Source organism: Pogona vitticeps, chromosome 4, assembly GCF_051106095.1.
Source record: "Pogona vitticeps strain Pit_001003342236 chromosome 4, PviZW2.1, whole genome shotgun sequence".
In the NCBI taxonomy this organism is placed as follows: Eukaryota; Metazoa; Chordata; class Lepidosauria; order Squamata; family Agamidae; genus Pogona; species Pogona vitticeps.
Genome location: NC_135786.1, coordinates 192061757 through 192080000, shown reverse-complemented (window position 1 = coordinate 192080000; position 18244 = coordinate 192061757). Strand labels below are relative to the sequence as shown.

The following is an 18244-nucleotide window of genomic DNA, read 5'->3' as shown; positions in this document are numbered from 1 at the left end:
TCCATTCCTCTCAGATTATAGCATCTTCAGCAGCACTCAACACAAATGATTCACCAGTTGCGACCTGAGATCTACCACATGTTAGGCCTTGTGGTGCATCTCCTGATCTGTCCTGGAAGAACAACCAATGACTATTCTGGAGGCTTCTAAAATTTTCAACTGTAAACTTTCCCCCCTGTTGTTTGTCATAAGTTTGCACACAACATGAATTGGAGGAACTTAGAATGTTAAGTACTAGACCAAAATTATGTTCACATGATCTCTGTCTTCCTGACTGGTAGGAGGTCCTTAACCTATCCATCTTCACACCAAATGCCTCCTTCACGACAGCCAAGAAGAAATCTCAAGGGAAATTAGCAGAGTTTCATTTTCTGTGTAACTTAAAAACAGATCTTTAATAGATCTTTAATCTTACCAATTTATTTTAAAGGAATATTTCTAATTAAATATATAATTTAAGTTTAGTATTTCTGTGTGTGCATGCCTATCTATCTGTCTATCTAACATCTTTTGGAAAAATGAAGGCTTCTGGGCAACTATTTATTATGCATGAGGACAGACACTGCCTGTGGGATGACTCTGTGCCAAACAATACCAACACTGACTACTACCACTGCCTCTCTAGGGACAGTTAAATTCTGTTCTTGTATTTCTAACCTTTCTAAATGCCTACTGTTGAATATTGTGTGACTACAGTATCACAAGTTTCTTTTAATATGACTTACAGTACATAAGTAATCATCGGTAATACTCTCTATTTATTTGCCTATAACAACTTTGCTCCTTGCTATATTTTTCACTGGTGGCTGATGTAACAGGGTTGATTTCATAGCCACAAAGGAAAGTGCTTCAGTATTGTGGACTGCTAATTTAAACCCAAGATACTGTTCCACACATCATATGCCACTTATTTAATGCAACTCTTGGGCAGCTGGAACAAAAACATTACAAGAAACTTGTGTTACTGATTAAAAATGCAGCCATGTCTCTCCTCCTGCTAACTCCCACAGTAACATACATTGTTATTGTTTGCCATCAAGTTGCTTATGGCGACCCTGTGATGTGGTTATTTCCAAGCGGTCCTGTTGTTTACAATGCTGGGCAGCTCTTGCAAACTTCCTGGTGACAGGAAATGAGGGTTGTAATGTTGACCTGGGAAGAGTTTCCCTCCAGGTGATGCATTCGTGAAGTGAACTGGGAAACCAGAAGGACAACGATAACATTTTACATATTTTATATTATGCAGCACAGAATAAGAGGACATTTCAGGCTGCTGTGTTTAGCAGCATCCAAGTATCTCCTGTAACATCTACTTTTCAAGCCAGCCACTTTCTTATATTCAGTCAAAGTTGCTAAAAACCAAATTGCACAGATGAAGACACAGGAGACTTGAATTTGAGCGAGTCTCAGAAGATACAGCAGGGTAACTGGATGAGTGCACACAGGATCAAATAATGCTACAGTTGTCCTGTAATAAAACATATTTTAAAAGTTCATATTTTGATGGTCGCAGGCGACCATACACTGAGAGAAGCGTACAGTCAATTTTTTAAAAATGCATTGAGTGTTCAGTATAGCAGATAAAACTTTCTCTCTTCACGGGGCCTATAAATTAATGTTTTTAATGTGAGAGTCACATCCATTCAAGCCTTTGCATTTTGTTTTGTGGTATGTCCAATGGCACCTCACCCATTCAGAGACAACATTTTGGATTGGTACATGGTGAATTGGGTGTTGATTCTTCTTTATTGTTAATTAAAGTTGTATGTGTGATTCCTGTTCTATCCAATAATGTTATTAACATTGCTTATCCTAGCTGAGAGCCTTTAATAAAAGGGTGACATGTCTGCTTTCCTCTTCATCATGTTTTATAAGGACTTAATAGCAACCATTCTTGTTATAATGATTCTGCTGTGTGCAGCTTAGGAAAAAATTGTTCCATTAATGGTTAATTATATTGCAAAATATGTTTTAAAATCAAAAGTATTAACTACTAGGAATTTTTTTGAAAATATGTGAGAAATTGCAGTTAGCAGAGGATGAAATATAAGGATATGGGCATCTCATCGCAAGTATCCTGAACCACATTTGCTTTTATATGCCAAACAACACAAGTGGCTGAGTCTAAGAGTTCTCTTGACAGTTTGCTCATTGCATTAAGTCTAGATTTCTGCCAGTAGGGTTTCAGTTAATCGTTGAGTCATTTTGTCTGGTCTTTGATATATTCTGGAGTGTTGGAGAGTCCTCTAGAATAATACGCATAGTGGCATGAGTCAATTGCAAAGAGAATTGGCAAAATCTGCCCCACATACTCTGATAGAAACTGCTAGAGGGTCCAAGCCCTTCCCCTTGGAAGGAGCCAATAGGATTGCTTCCACAAATACACCCACTCCAATCCTGTACTTTAATTCCATGGGCATAACACCATCAACATAACTTTCAGCAGGAATTACTGCAAGTTAGTACATCAACATGGACATTTCCTATCACACATTTAATTGGTATTTGATAGGAAATGACTATGCTGATGTCATACCCTGCCAGGGTAGCTAGCAGGATTCTGGCTATTGTGTTATATAAATCCAAATTTCTAGAGTGGCTTCACTAGTCCCCCTTCAGATTTCTCTGATGCTTCAGTTCAGTATTCTTTCTTTGCATCTTCTCACAAACTGCTCTAGTAGGCTTTGCATGCACATAGCTAGTTGGCATTGTCCACAACAAAAGGAGGACACAGAAGGGAGAGAAGGACAAAAGATATGCTAGAACCATTGACCAATTGCTTGGCATTCAGAAGAAGATGTTCTAACAATTAGTCTTGTGATGATCCATTGCTGTTGTTATGTGCTGTCAAGTCATTTCTGGTTTATAGCAACCCTAATACAATTCTTCAGTTATGTGAGCTGTTCAAAGAGTGGTTTATCATTTCCACCCCCAAGTGAATTTCCATGACTGAGAGGGGATTTGAACCACATCTCCTGAATTCTAGCTCCATCCACTGCACTTTACTGCACTGACTCCAGTGATAAGCAATTGCTGTAGTTAGATTGGACCTGGATGGCAGATTTCAAATTCATCTTCTCTGTTAAAATCGAGAATTGCTTAACTGGATGTGGCTCCATGAGATATCCCAGTTAATTGTTGTTCCTCATCCCATAACAATATCATCCTGCCATAAATATATGCCAAATATCAACTAGTGTTGGTTGGAGAGGATAGTTAATGGAATAGAATGACCATGCATATTCTTAAGATGAAATGATGAAATAAGGCTTTTCCCTTTTCTTTTTCAGGTTCTGATAGGCGTGTATTTACTGACTGCTATGTTTGGGGTAGAACTTTGGCATAGGCCTGTCCTACTTCATTACTGTCTCAAAGACATACGTACTAATATTCCTCCTTATAGGTAAGCAATGGTAAAAAATCTACATACTAATTAAAATAGTGTCAAATACTTCATAAGGTATGTTTTTTCTATATTATACTGGTTATTTAATTGATCAGTTGCTTACCTAATTGTTTTAGTCAATTATCTGAAGACTCAGTGCAGTCAGTTTTAGAAACTTTAGGCTACAGGACTTAACATATTTACCTGACAAAAGGTAGAGCTTGGAAATATTACTTTTAAAACTAATTCATTAGTGTCATTGCGGTTGAAATGCATTATTTAATATGATACACAACACTTTTTTTTTTTACTTCAGTGATGTACTAGCAACATGGTAGCTAGTATCCTATTTCTTCTGAATTGTGTGAAGAACAAAACTTTCCAGTGTTTTGAGGGCTTCTCAAGAATAAAATGCATCTGCTATTTATTTAGCAATAGCCGAGCGCACACAATGGTAATTCAGGCTCAAAAATGACACAACAAAAATGGTTAATTCCTATTGAATATCACCCTGAGTTACAGATACGGGCACATAAAGAGAAATCCATTAAGGCTGCAATCTTCCATGCACTTACCCTGGTGGTTAACCACATTAAACCAGCAAGGCTTATTTCTGAGAGGTATGTGCAGAACTGCACTATACAGAAAGTAAAGGCTCAAATACTGCATCCCCACTGCAAACTATGGGATTTAATGCTTACACAGGGGTTAGTGAATTCCTCCATATTAAATTAATGTAAAAAAAGAGGAACTGCACAGAACTGATAGTTTTGGTTCTCTGTCCACCAGCCTTTCCTATATAGATGATTCCCCTGAAAAATGTTTCCACACTGTCAAATTTTCTGCTGTTCTGATAGCCTTTTTGTACCACATCCTTCTCCTTCCCTTTAGCCCATCTCTCTCTCTTGATATGCTTTATTAGGTTGTTCAGCGCTTATAAATTGTCTTGACAAAGTACTGTGTCTATACTGTGTAAGTATTATAGCGCATTTATATAGTACACTCATTCTCATGCATTCTTATTAAAAGAGGGCATTGCTTGATATATGGGCTCATATTGGTTGTTGTTGAGAGTGCTGATGCTTTGGGAAAAAATTAATACTACTTGGTCAAGAAGTGTCGCAGTGAACTTGAGGTGGTGATGTCTAAGTAGTATGTGAAGTACAGTGTTTTTCCTCCATGTGACTTTATTCATTTATGCTTGTCATCAAGGGATCTGGCAACCCATTTAACAAAAGTAGCAACTGTTCTTGCACTTAGTAAGCCATGCGTAAAGTGCTATTTCACACTTTTCAGCATGTTATGTTGTGGAAGGTTGGTTAAAGCTTTAAAATTCCTAAAACCAAACCTTTCTATTCTCATCGGCCTGCAACAAAAAACAATATTCTGCCAAAAGGTATATAGGCTGAGATTTTGCAGGTTTGGTCCTCCTCACAGGAGATATGGATAATTCCTTGAAGGATAAAAATATAGTGCTTATTTGTTTGAGAGGGGAAAAGTAGATATTTTCAATGACCATTTCTCATTGTAATAGGCCATCTCTGCCACTCAAGAGGTAAATCTTTTGAATAGGAGTAAATCATGATTTTACTGTGAAAAACAAAATTGCTTTGATTAGATGTGTTGCAGTATTTCGGCTGAGAAATATGTTGCTGAGATGGTTCAAAATCAAACCTTGCCCAGATCTCGGTGCACACATTGGTATATTTGTAGGGCCACCAGAACAGGCATGATTAAGCTTGACATCACCTTCCTTGACTTGGCACTGTTCTTTTTGTTTCTTCCATTCTCATTTCTGCAAAATTATGATTTGGCCATATTTATTTATTTATTATTTATTATTTATTTATTTATTTAATTTATATGCCGCCCACTCTACCCAAAGGTCTCTGGGCGGCTTACAACAATTAAAATTCAACACAATAAAATATAAAATGATTAAAATGCGATTAAAATACAAATTAAAATTTAAATTGCCATCATCAAGACCCACAGTTAATGTTATTTCAATTAAAAGCCTTCTGGAACAGGAAGGTTTTGACCTGGCGCCGAAATATCATCAGTGTCGGCGCCAGGCGAATTTCAGTTGGGAGGGCGTTCCATAGTCTGGGGGCAGCTGCCGAGAAGGCCCTTTGTCTACAAGCCATCCCTCTTACCTCCTTGAGGGATGGCTCTTTCAAAAGGGCCCCCTGGCTAGATCTTAATAGCCGGGTAGGCTCATATGGAAGGAGGCGGTCCTTCAAGTATCCAGGGCCCAAGCCGTTTAGGGCTTTATATGTCAAAACAAGCACTTTGAATTGGGCCCGGACAGCAACTGGTAACCAGTGTAAATTGTACAGAATCTGCTTAATGTGCTCTCTGGCGGCCCCACCACTCACCAGCCGCGCAGCTCGATTCTGGACCAGTTGCAGTCGCCGGACCATCTTCAAAGGCAGCGCCACGTAGAGAGCATTGCAATAATCAATACGAGATGTTACCAGTGCGTGTGTAACTGTCATGAGACTCCGCTCGTCCAGATAGGGCCGTAGCTGGTATAATTTCCGCAGCTGAAGGAAGGCGCCCCTGGCCACCGAGTCCACCTGAGCTTCCAAAGTAAGACTGGGGTCCAGGAGCACCCCCAGGCTGCGGACCCTGTCCCTTAGGGGGAGTGTAACCCCATTCAGGACAGGGAAATGGCCCTCCAACCTGTCCGGCGAAGCACCCACTAACAGCACTTCCGTCATGTCTGGATTGAGTTTCAATTTATTAACCCTCATCCAGTCCATTATCAGGTCCAGACACGAGTTCAGCACAGAAACCGCCTCACCTGGATTGGTGGAAAACGAGAGGTAGAGCTGAGTGTCGTCAGCATATTGCTGACTCCTCAGCCCAAACCTCCTGATGACCTCTCCCAGCGGTTTCATGTAGATGTTGAACAGCATGGGGGACAGTATTGAGCCCTGAGGAACCCCATGACATAACTGCCATGGGGCAGAGCAACTGTCCCCCAGCACCACCCTCTGGACACGGTCAGCCAGGAAGGAGCGGAACCACCGTAAAACAGTGCCCCCAACTCCCAACCCAGCCAGCCTATCCAGAAGTACACCATGGTCGATGGTGTCGAAAGCCGCTGAGAGGTCCAGGAGTATCAACAGGGTCACACTCCCCCTGTCTCTCTCCCGGCAAAGGTCATCATACAGGGCGACCAAGGCAGTCTCTGTACCAAAACCCGGCCTGAAACCCGATTGAAATGGATCCAGAAAATCCGTTTCATCCAGCAGCGCCTGGAGTTGCCCGGCCACAACCCGCTCCAACACCTTGCCCAAATAAGGGAGGTTCACCACTGGTCGGTAGTTAACCATCAGCCTTGGGTCCAGGTTAGGCTTTTTAAGGAGTGGTCGAATCACCGCCTCTTTCAAGGCGGTAGGGACCACTCCCTCTCTCAAAGAGGCGTTCACGGCCTCCTGGACCCAAGTGCGAATCCCCCTGGCAGATCTTCCAATTAGCCAAGATGGGCAAGGGTCGAGCGGCGTGGTGGTAGAACGCACAGATCCAAGCACCCTGTCCACATCCTCGGGTCTCAACAATTGAAACTCATCCATTAAAGTTTGACCTAAGCACGGCACACTGGGCACATCTTCCGATTTTGCAGTAACAGTGGAGTCCAGCCCACTGCGAATCTGAGCGATTTTTTCCTCAAAATGAATAGCAAACTCATCACAGCGAGCTGATGAGCAGTCCGAGACCTCCACCGGACTTCCCGGTTGAAGAAGATCCCGGACCACCCGAAACAGCTCTGCTGGACGACATTCTGAGGAAGCAATGCGGCTGGAGAAATATTGCCGTTTCGCCAGCCGTATTGCCACGAAATAGGCCCGATAATGGGCTCTAAGTCGTGTTTGATCGGATTCCCAGCGGGACTTCCTCCACCTGCGCTCTAGCCGTCTCCCCTCTCGCTTCATCGCCCGCAGTTCAGAAGTATACCAGGGAGCTGTCTGGGCTCGGCGAGCAGGGAGAGGGCGCTTAGGCGCAATCGTGTCAACCGCCCGGGTCATCTCCCTATTCCATAGGGTGACCTGAGCTTCGACAGGAGCGCCGACCATATCAGACGGACACTCCCCCAGAGCATTCAGGAAACCATCCGGATCCATTAGTCTCCGGGGGCGGATGGTATGCTTCCCATCTCCTAGGGAAGGTTTTCAGACTTCACTGATCGGCCTACAATGCAGTGAAAACTTTGTGTCATTACAAAATGTCTCAACACCAAGTGAAAGAATGATATGTCCTCTTTGCCAGGCACTTAAGCTGTAAGATGCCTGTGTAAACATGGAACCTATCAAAGGAATCAACCTTTAGATCACTAAGATCATATCTTGTATTACTCCATAAATAGAGCAAGAAAATAAGGTTGCAATCCTATGTATACTTACCTGAAAGAAAATCCCATTAAGCTGAATAGATTGCAGACCTGCACTGCATATGCATTTAGTTAAACTCACATGTGGAAATACTCTTAAGATGTTAAACTGATGCATTTTTATTTTAAATTTTGAAATCTATAGTGCAAAAGTCATTTGTTGATGCCAGAATTTTGTTGTTGTTGCTTCTTCTGCTGCTTTTAAAGCATTAGGAAATTCCTATACTGTATATTGTATGTAGATAAAAATCATAAAAGGCACTGCCTGTAGGCATATAATATAAAAAGCATGGCATATTGAGTAAAAGGGGGGGAGGAGGAGGAGGAGGTTTGCCCTAGAAAAGCCAAAGTAAAGTAGAGATTCTTGGAAAGCTGATTGAAGAAAGGTAACAAAAAGGCCAAATGATTGCCAGGAGGGAGGCTGCTACCTTGAAACTGCCCATTCAGCTATAAATATTTTCCTTGTATGATTTGATCAGGCTAGCAGAATGCTATTCTGAATGGAGCATTTCTCTTGCACAGGTCCCACTGAATGTTGTACAGCATCCATCCAATTTTGTAGTTCTTTCATAGATGTTATTGTTGTTACTCTGTTATGGATATAAGCAGAGTCCTGTGGGCAAACCTGTTCTGAAACTGTGTATACCACCTATAATTGGGCAAAGTTGGCACATTGTGAGATTTCTTAAACACAGTGAAAGGAAGGGAAGAGTGACATTCATCACTTCTTTCTACACACAACTCCATGTAATTTACAAACCAGCTCCAGCTTTAAATATCTGCATTGAGTAGTACAGTGATATTGAATACTGTATGTCCAGCAGCTTCTCCATTTTGTTGACACCACACCTCATGTCCATCCTCTTTTCTCCAGCTTCACTGTCAGAGAAGAAGTGATCACAGAAAGAACAATGGGACCAAGAGGGTTTAAGATAAAGTGTCCCCTAAAATATAAGGAACTCTGTTAGTCATTGTGAGGGATTTCTGTTCTGTCTTGTGGCCCTTGGAATGCAATCCCAGAGTTTATAGGATTGCCGCCCAAACATTGATCTGTTTGCTGGGTTAAATTAGCGCTTTAGCATCATGGCTAATGTGATGCGGGTGGGAGGAGAAAAACAAAGTAGTGTTAAAAATCTCTGATAATTCTTATAATAGTTTCCCAGAGTCCCCATGGGAACAATTTAGTACTAATTGGATATCACTGAGCCATTGGTTAGCATTTATTAGCCACTGTTGAGCATTTGAGAGTGACCCTGTATTATCTGTGATCAATACTTGGCAAAAATAACAGAGTACCTTTTTATATGGATTTCTGCCCCCATTAGGTACTCTTATTAGTTGTGTTTTAACTCTTCTTTTGCCATATTACAAGAAATCAAATGTAGAATATGACAGATTTGTAGTACCAGTGAGGTTTGAACAAATTTTTAACTTTCAAAGAACATGTGAATCAATTCTGAATCAAAACTTCTCCAAAGGTTACTTCCTTCAGAAAATAATTAATAATTGTATTAAAATCATATATATTCTGTATTCTGAAGGATACTGCAAATATATTTTTCTAGCATGGCAATTTAGGGAGAAGAATAGACTAGAATTGTCTGTGCCTTTCAAAAACTTGCATTCTCTAAGAGGCTTTTAAAAAATCGATTTATGTGGTGTTTGTACAAAGGAATGAGGAGGATTAGATATGCAGTCAGAAATGGCACAATTCTAGTAATGTCTAATAAGTCTGTGTTTTGGTGTCATATAGTATTCAGCTAAAGCTGGTTACTGTAGATATAGGCATCTTTGTTTTTGGTCCTTTGGATATTTCTGTTCATTTCAAAATTAATAGTGAGAGATTTTTCTGTACTCTGCATTATGTTACAATAAACAAATTGTATTATTTCTGAAAGTAATTGGTTTCTTAATTTTGCGTATCAGAATATGATGGGGTGGAGAAGTAGGTGATGGATGTGGGAGGCAATGCAGATATTTTATGGAGCAAACAAAACGTCCTCACTTTTCCAGTGCTTTATTTTCCAGATTGGTGAAGTAGTGCAGTGTAACTAATAGAACTGCTACCTCTTCAGTCTTTGTTCTAAGTTAGAGGTGAAGGATATGTGTTCCTCCAGATGTTCCATCAGGGAACAAAAGGAACTGGTACATCCAACAATTCTGATTCTGAAAGAGAAACTGCAGGATGTAAGAAAATAAATCTCCCTTTATTTCAATTTAAAATTGCCCAGAACAAACTGGATGATTATTCTCATTGTGAACAATGTATAACGTTTTAGATTGTTATATGTAATGTAATGTGTAAATATAAAAATGTAAAAATGGTAATGTTTTGTCTTACTTTTTTTATTTCCCTCTTTTGTTTTGCTTTGTACAGCGCCTGGAAAAAGGCCATAAATACAAGGTGAAATGGTTTGGGTAATTTTAAATTGAAATAAAGGGAGATTTATTTTCTTACATCCTAAGACTACAGTTTTTCCTTCTGAATCAGTGTTGTCCCTATCAGCCTTCACTATCTGCTATTCTGGTGAGGGGCTGAGCAGCAGCAGTCCACCAATACCTGGAGGACTGTGTATTCCACATTCCTGCTCCATTGCCAGGGGTAATTCACACACCATTGCAGCTGGTTACAAAGGAAGGTTTGTAGTGGTAGACAGTTAATTAGCAACTGTAAAAAGCCAGTCTAACTAACATTCATGTTATTTTACCATTGTTGTTTCATGACAGAGGTTCTCACATCCTTTACAACACAAGCTTCAGTGAAATAACTGCATATCAAAGACACTATGGCCACAATGTTTATTTATTTATTTATTTATTTGATTTATATCCCGCTCATCTGGTAAATCTATACCACTAACTTTCTTACCAACCAGCCATGATCACTGAATTTTGATATCTATAGTTTGATGCCATCTGTAAATATTTGCTATGTTATATCTCTTTCTCTTATATCTGACAAATTTCATGAAACCTCTCATTAAAAAAGAAAATACAGAGTTTAAGGTGCCACCATGTTTTTGTCTTTTTATTTGTTCTTTTATTTTTATTTTTGTGTGTGTGTGTTTTTTCCTATAATGCTTGTACAGACTAACAGCTAAATTTAGAGAGATTTGTATTGCTAGAGTGGAAGTGAGAGAACAAAATAGGTGTTATGCGACCAAGAGAATTAAAAAGATCAGCAAAAAGAGCTTAAAATAGTTACCCTCTTGCAAAAATCTAGTTAACAACTTCTTGGGTTACTAAAAATATGTAAGTGGTTTTCAGAACAATTTGATTTGTGTTCTATTGACCAGTACAGCAACAGTAGAATGGTCAGAATTAAACTGGTATATTCCTATGGAACATTTATATTGGATGTAGTACAATATTTACTGCTACCTTGACATTATAATTTATTTTAAACAGGCAAAAAATGTTACAAAAGTGAGTCATACAACAAAACACTGGAGTGTGGTGTATACTCCACAGGCCAGCCAAGCGAGCACTTTTTTAAGTATACACTGTTAATACCTCACTAACACATCATCTTATGTGCCCTTTGAGTGGGCTCAGGTCTTACTGGATGGTTTCTGTGAAGAAGTTGCTCTGTTAGCCTTATTTTCATCCTCAGATATTTTTCTGCTTGTGCAAACTAATGTCTCCTAAAGTTTGCTTGTGCAAGCTTTATGTCCCCTAAACGTAAATATGATAGACTGTTGTAAAATACATAAATGTCAATAGAGGAATAGAAACTAATGTAGTTAGTGTGACTTAAAATCATTGTCAGGAACACAGATATGGCATTGCTGACTGCTGACCTAAATTACTAAATTGCTTCACATGGAACTGACAGAAAACATGCTTGAATTTGTTTCTGTGTGGTAGAAGTATAAGAAAGCAATCTGATATTGGTAATGATGTTGCAAAATTAAGCAAAATAAATATCTGCTAATAAGAATGAACCAAGGTAGTATGTTTAACTCTAGTAAAAAATATTACTGTTTATTCATGCAAGAAAAAAATGGGGATGGGGTAATAAATTATTAAGATCTGGAATTGGGTGTTGTTCATTAAGTTAACTGCATTAAACTTATCAACACCCAAGTTCAGGATGCAATTCTGAAACTACTGTAGTGATTTATTATATAAGAACATTATAAGTTATAACTCCAAATTTAATTCCATTTATGTGTTGAAAATGTGTTGTTAATCTCTTCATGTCCTGTTTACTCTATGTGGTATTACTGTGATTGTAGTGATGCATGAATGTATGTCTTGTCATTATATAATTTAAAAAAATTAATTTAAAAATAAGCGAGTGAAACCATCAGAGCATACACAATCAGGCCAATTTCATCTTGATTGTACTATGCAGATTTTCAGTTTAAACTGAGCTAGGCCTCTTTTAGTTTTTTATTGGCTAGTCCTTGCCAGTATAAGGGCACTGTCGCACCTCACATCCCGGTTTCAAAGGGGTAACTATAGTTCCTTCTCAGGCATAGCCACTTTGTCAACATACTGCTATGCCCTGTTTCAGAAATGTAACTGGTTTGCAATGAATGCCATGCTGAAAGGCCTACAGTAGTTTCATTTGGATAGATGGTTTACCTAAGAATTGCAAGGATTCTGTAAGCCAGGGATGAACAAACTTGCCCTTCAAATACTGTATATTTTGACTCTTATCAGCCTCAGGCAGTATAGCTACTGGTGACAAATTCTGGCAGCTCCCAGCCTTATTCATTTGTTATTAAAGCAGGTGCCATGTGTAGGTGGGAACATCAGTAGACCCACCTGTCTTTGTTTATGGCACCATAACCGTCCCATATATGAGGATGACAAGTCTGGGGACAGGAGCCTCTACTATCTGTGGTGAACCTTTTCTGTGACTTGGGATGATGATTTTTCCGACATCCCAATTCACATGGAATCAATTCCACATCCGTCTCGAAATAAATGGACTTGTGACAGAAGAGCAGAAAAACTCCCAAACCTGGCACAGTGCTCCATGCATGCACATACCTCGTGTGTGCACAATTCTTTTTAATTAGAGCAAAACCTGGTAAAACAGTGGACTTTATTGTTAGTGGGATCAAGCTTTAAGGCCGGGTTGTGTTTTTTTTGATAGAGGCTTATTTTTATGTTGCTCAGAGCTTAGACAGCTTCTTGTTTCTCCCTGTCTCTGACCCATTATATCAGATGAGGCCTTGATTGATGCAGACAAAGTGTTCTTAGCTGAAATTAGGACAGAGAAAATGATGTAACACACAATAGGTAACTTTTGTCCCTCCAGATGTTGGAGTGCAATTTTCATCAGCCCTACTCTGCATAATCAACGCTGAATGGTTATGATAGTATAATGTATGGCGCACTACAAGTCACCTATCCTTATTAGTTGTAAGCAGGTAGGGCTGTAAGCTTCATGGGAATGTGGGGATGCATCTAGGTTTTGCCTCCAGCATCCTGCCATGAAAATGGTAGCTTCTGTAAGCATGCTTGGCTAAAGCAAAAGCAAAGTGTGCTGCCTATATACTGCCCCATAGCGCCTTAAGCATAATTACAATTATGCAGACTACACATCCCCCCCCAGCAAGTTGGGTACTCATTTTATCGACCTCAGTAGGATAGAAGGCTGAGTCCTTGAGCCTGCTACCTGGGATTGAACCCTGGACCGTGAGCACAGTTTTGGCTGCAGTACAGCAATTTAGCCACTGTGCCACAAGGCTCCCTAACTTACAACACTTTTGTGACTGAGTAATGGAGTTGGAAGGGGCCTATAGGCAATTGAGTCAAACCTCCTGTTCAATGCAAGAATCCATATCAAAGTTACTTTTAGGAAGAACAAAAGTGGAAGTTCCAATGACAAAGTCCACATATAACATTAAGTTTGTGTTGCTATTATACTCAGACCCACAGCCTACAGTTTCACAAAATGCAAAAAAGAGATTTTGTGCTATGTGGATTGCTGACCTTGGACATGACTACTCTTGATTTAGTCTGTATGGGATATAGCCAGTTGTTCCATTGGATGACCCCAGGCATTCACACGTTTGCAAATCTGTACTGCTCAGGAGTCTTCATGTGACCTGGTGGTTTCTCTTATTTCTTCCTCCTTTACTTCTACTCAATTGTAAATGGCGATAATGCTGAGCAAATGTATAGACACTAATGTGGGTCAGTGTCGGCATGTTCAGCCCCTTCAAATAGCTGTATTGAGTCAATAAAGCTGTTATATTAAGGCGTGGTGCCCATGAATCATCATGTACGGTATACATTTTTCTCTTTCTGCTGAATAATTATTTCCCTTCCACAGACGTTCTACAACATTTACATGTAAGTTGTCAACATAAGTAAACACTCTATCATCCCACTTAACACCATTGTTCCTTTGTTTTACTTCTAAGTGAAATGCAATTTATGAGTTTGTCTTTGGCTGTAGTTCGTCTCTAAGTATGTTACTGTGTATGTAATGGCCTATCTTTTCTGCACAGTATGTGATGTTGCAGTTTTTTCTCCATTTGCTTTCTCCATCTTTTCAACTGTTTGATTTTACTGTTTATACTCAGCCCTTTCTGTGAACACTAAGACTGAGTAGCAGCACTCCACACTAACAAACTTGGGAAGCAGCATTTTATTTTTAACTACCACTGATATTTCTATAGACTTTTTCAATTCTATTAACAGAAGAAAGGTGATTTGCACTCTCTTTTCTTTAGCGAAGTGTACTCACTTAATAGTTTATATAATGAAATTTTTTTAATTTTTGTTTAAAATATTAATTTTATGTAACATGTTTGCATTTCTATTTTCCACATCCTTATCAGGTGGAGTAGTTGCTTATCCTAGAAATGATTGTCAGTGCTAACTAACTCTTGAGAAACTGTGCTTATATGTAGGTATAAGCAGCAAAAAGAATGTCTCAGGAAAAATCTACTGGCAGTGTCACTTATTCTGAAAAAGCATGTGATTTATAGAGAAATGTACCTACCACTTCAGAATACAAGAAAGGTTTGATCTCATATACACTCCATCAGAAACCCTCTATATATAGAAGACTAACATGCCAGATTAGTGGGGAACATCTTCCTGGTAATGCAGCTCCCTTTGAATAGGGATTATTTGATATATGAATGCATTTCTGGCCCCATTGCAGTTAGAGAAGGAGTCTGGCAGATGTTTCTTTTGAGCAGATAGATCTATTATTACTTCCTTCATGGTAGAGAAAACAGCAACTGTGGACTGAATTCCCACAAGCTTAGGAGCTCAGCATAGACCTGATTTTGGCTTAACGTGTGTATTGTAGTAATTGCAAGGTTCTGACATTCACAGATGTCAGGCTCCTTCAGTGGAAAAATATATGTCAAATTGACTGGGCTGCCCCCTGTCTTCTACCTTTTAGACACAACAGTTGTGAGCAAACATTCTGTTATTGATGGTCATATAGCCATGAGGCAGATGACAGAATATTGATTGGCATACATTTTAAAAAATGTATGGTTACAGCAGGCTACATAAATTATTTTACATTTTTTATCACTTGTCATTTCAAAATACTAAGATCACCTGATTTTCAAAATTCTTTACAACACTATATTTTAAAAGGTTAGATTGTGGTTTTGGCTAAACTACAGGGAAAGATGTTTCACATATTTCCTGTTAATCTCTGTTGGATGTAATTTTAAAAGGGTATTCTTCACTACTTAAAGCTAATGAAGACCAAACTGTGTGGGGCCAGGAGGACATCCCAGAGGTCACAGACTTTTTAGCATCTGCACTTCTGAGAGTGGAGAAATTTGTCCATTCTAACCGGTGGAGACACAGTCTTGAATACTTCCTCCATGCAACCAAGAAAAATCTCCATAGCCCTTACCTCTCAGATATTGGGCATTGGGCCCCTCATTCCTTTGATATGCATCTTTCTTTTTTCTGCCCTGCTAGGCTTATACTAGCAGAGCTTTTGATCTATCAGAGACTCTGTTGTCAGATCTTACCTCATTAAATGATACAGTTGCTCTACTAAAAACCTTCAAGACTACTACAGTATATAGTGTATTTATTGCCTTATGAAAATTTACCACCCTGCTATTGGGCTAGTATGTACAAACTTGCTCACTGAGGATCATGCAGCTAGAACTGTATTGAATAATCCTCAGAATAAACTTGCAATTTCAACAGCTGTTTTCCCAATTGCTACACAGTTTTTTTGCATACACTCCCATATTTGAGATGGGTGTTCAGCAGGAATTGTGCAGAGGGAAAAACACATCTGAGATACATGATGGTCCTGTAGCATAATAAATAAAAAATTATTGGGGGTGTTTTGCTTTGGTGGTAGATTTTAAGGGGAAAGTTGAAATTGTGTAGAATGTCAAGTGCCACTTAAATTATCTAATTCTTCCCAAGTTGCAAAAATGACCTTGTGAAAGAGAAGTGTAACTTTTTAGATTTGTTCTAATGATTCATTTAAGAGAGAATCTGAATATTAGTATTTATCAGAGAAATATGGTAAACATTTGTGATTGCCCCAGAGTGACTTTTCACCCTGTGAGGCTTCTACAGAAGAAGGGTGGTGTCTCACCCCATGAAGCTTTTTTTCTATTTGCAGAGCATATGGAAGGCAAAGACTTACTAAAGGATTCTTTGTGTGAGAGAGTTCTGCCACTGTTCTCTCCTGTGCTGCTTTTTATTCTCCTCACAACATGGGTGGTTTTTCCCCCGTGTGAAATAATAGCAAAATAACCCAGACTGTTTTTATGGATCATTGGAGTAATCTCAAATATTATGGTGAGTATTTCTTGGTTTGCTGGTAACTTTATTTAATGGCACATTTTCTCAAAGTTTTACCCTAATTGATAAAATGGAACCATTCTTACACCCTGACAAGGGCAGCTTGTATTGTTTCCTACAGTAAGCTGATCTATACAGCAGTCAAATCCTTCAATATGTCTGCTTGCTGCTCAGGAATTATAATTCAGTATGTTGCTCAGCTCTCAGCTATAGTAACTTGTCCTTTGACATATGTCTGTTAACATGAATATCTCATTATAGTGAAATGATAGTCTGAGTATCAGTACTGGGTTTTAAGAGCATCACTGAGAACAGCCAGGCAGTTATGGTGTAGAAACTAATTGGGCTTGCAGTATGCAGCTGGGAGGAGGAACAAGAATTACTGTGTGGCTACTTTTAACCCTCCTAGCCTATATGTACTTGTCAACCCCTTGCTCCTCTGATACATCTCACTCTAAAAGAAAAATAAGACCAAAACTTCATTTCAAATAATTATATCGTCTACCAGTGAGCTTCCAGGCTCACAGTGACAGTTTTAACCTTTTCTGCTACAAGTGGTCTGAGCAAGCCATATATGCAGGTGCACCTCTTTATATCTCCTATCTTGTGCTTTAAAATTTGTAAGCTTATGCGTAATCCAGGATCCTGAGGTGTTGCAAGCAAACATTGTGGAATGTACTGTTCATAACATCAGTAGAGGGTTAGTTTAGTACTTCCTTCTCTATGCATGACAGGATGGATCAGGATCTTGCTTTTAAGAAGACCTGCTTATTCAAGAAGATTCCTCTGAGCACTGTGTTGTGATTTTTAACATTTGCCTTTACCTGAGTTTTATTTTGCCCATATTTTGAAGTGAGACACTTCAGAGCAAAGTGTATACTGCTAAAAAAATGAATAAGTAAAAAGATGATAGGATTCTTCATCCTCATATAATTCTGTGGGAAAACATGTTCATCACATACACACAGTAAGGTAGTCTGAAAGAATAACAACTCGCCCTGGTTTGACTAGCCTACAAAAAATAGATTCACTAAATGATTTTTCATGTATCTAAACTAGACACAGAATGCTAATTTTGGCTTGTTAGTAGCTGTTGGTACGTCTCTTTTAGATTACTGCATTGCATTGGTAGCGTTAAGAATTTAGCTTCCAGCGCTAGATATAAAATTTAAATATCTGGTGTTTAATCCCTTTATGTCTCCAGACATGCACACAGATGGTGGTTTTGCATTCTCTTCGTTCTGCTTTGGAGCTTGTATCCAGCAGTACTTTATTCTAAAAGGGGCAAGATTTATTACGGAATGATTTTCATCCTTAGTGGATGCTTTTGTTAAGAGTTCAGACTATGCTCCTCAATGAGAAAAACTTGTCTTGGAATTTCCTTCTCCTGATAATATCCAGACACAGCTAAGCTAATAATGGTGAAATGCTTGTAAGAGAAGAAAAGCTGACAGATGTTCTTTGTTAAGCAACAATTTTCTATGGATTTTTCAGTAATGTGCAAGTTTCATGGCCATGACAAAAAAATAACTACTGTTGTGTTAGAAAAGTCCCAGGACAGGAAACCTATCCTTTCTTTTCTTTTTCTTTTTCACATCACCACATTTCATGAAGCAAATAACCACTTTGTTACCACTCAGGACTTTTTCCATTTGTTTGTTTGTTTGCTTGTTTTAGTTCTTCCATCCCAGAGAATC

The 18244-nt window shown here is 39.1% G+C and overlaps 1 pseudogene across 1 annotated transcript in view; it reads left to right on the top strand.

Annotated features, from left to right (window-relative positions):
* The window catches only part of LOC110077652 (ethanolaminephosphotransferase 1-like), a 28925-nt pseudogene that overhangs the window by 7144 nt on the left and 3537 nt on the right, over window positions 1-18244 (top strand). Inside the window, exons 3-4 of the transcript XR_013545013.1 lie at window positions 3254-3403; window positions 16205-16544. The product of XR_013545013.1 is annotated as an ethanolaminephosphotransferase 1-like (transcript). The remainder of the gene's footprint in view (window positions 1-3253; window positions 3404-16204; window positions 16545-18244) is intronic.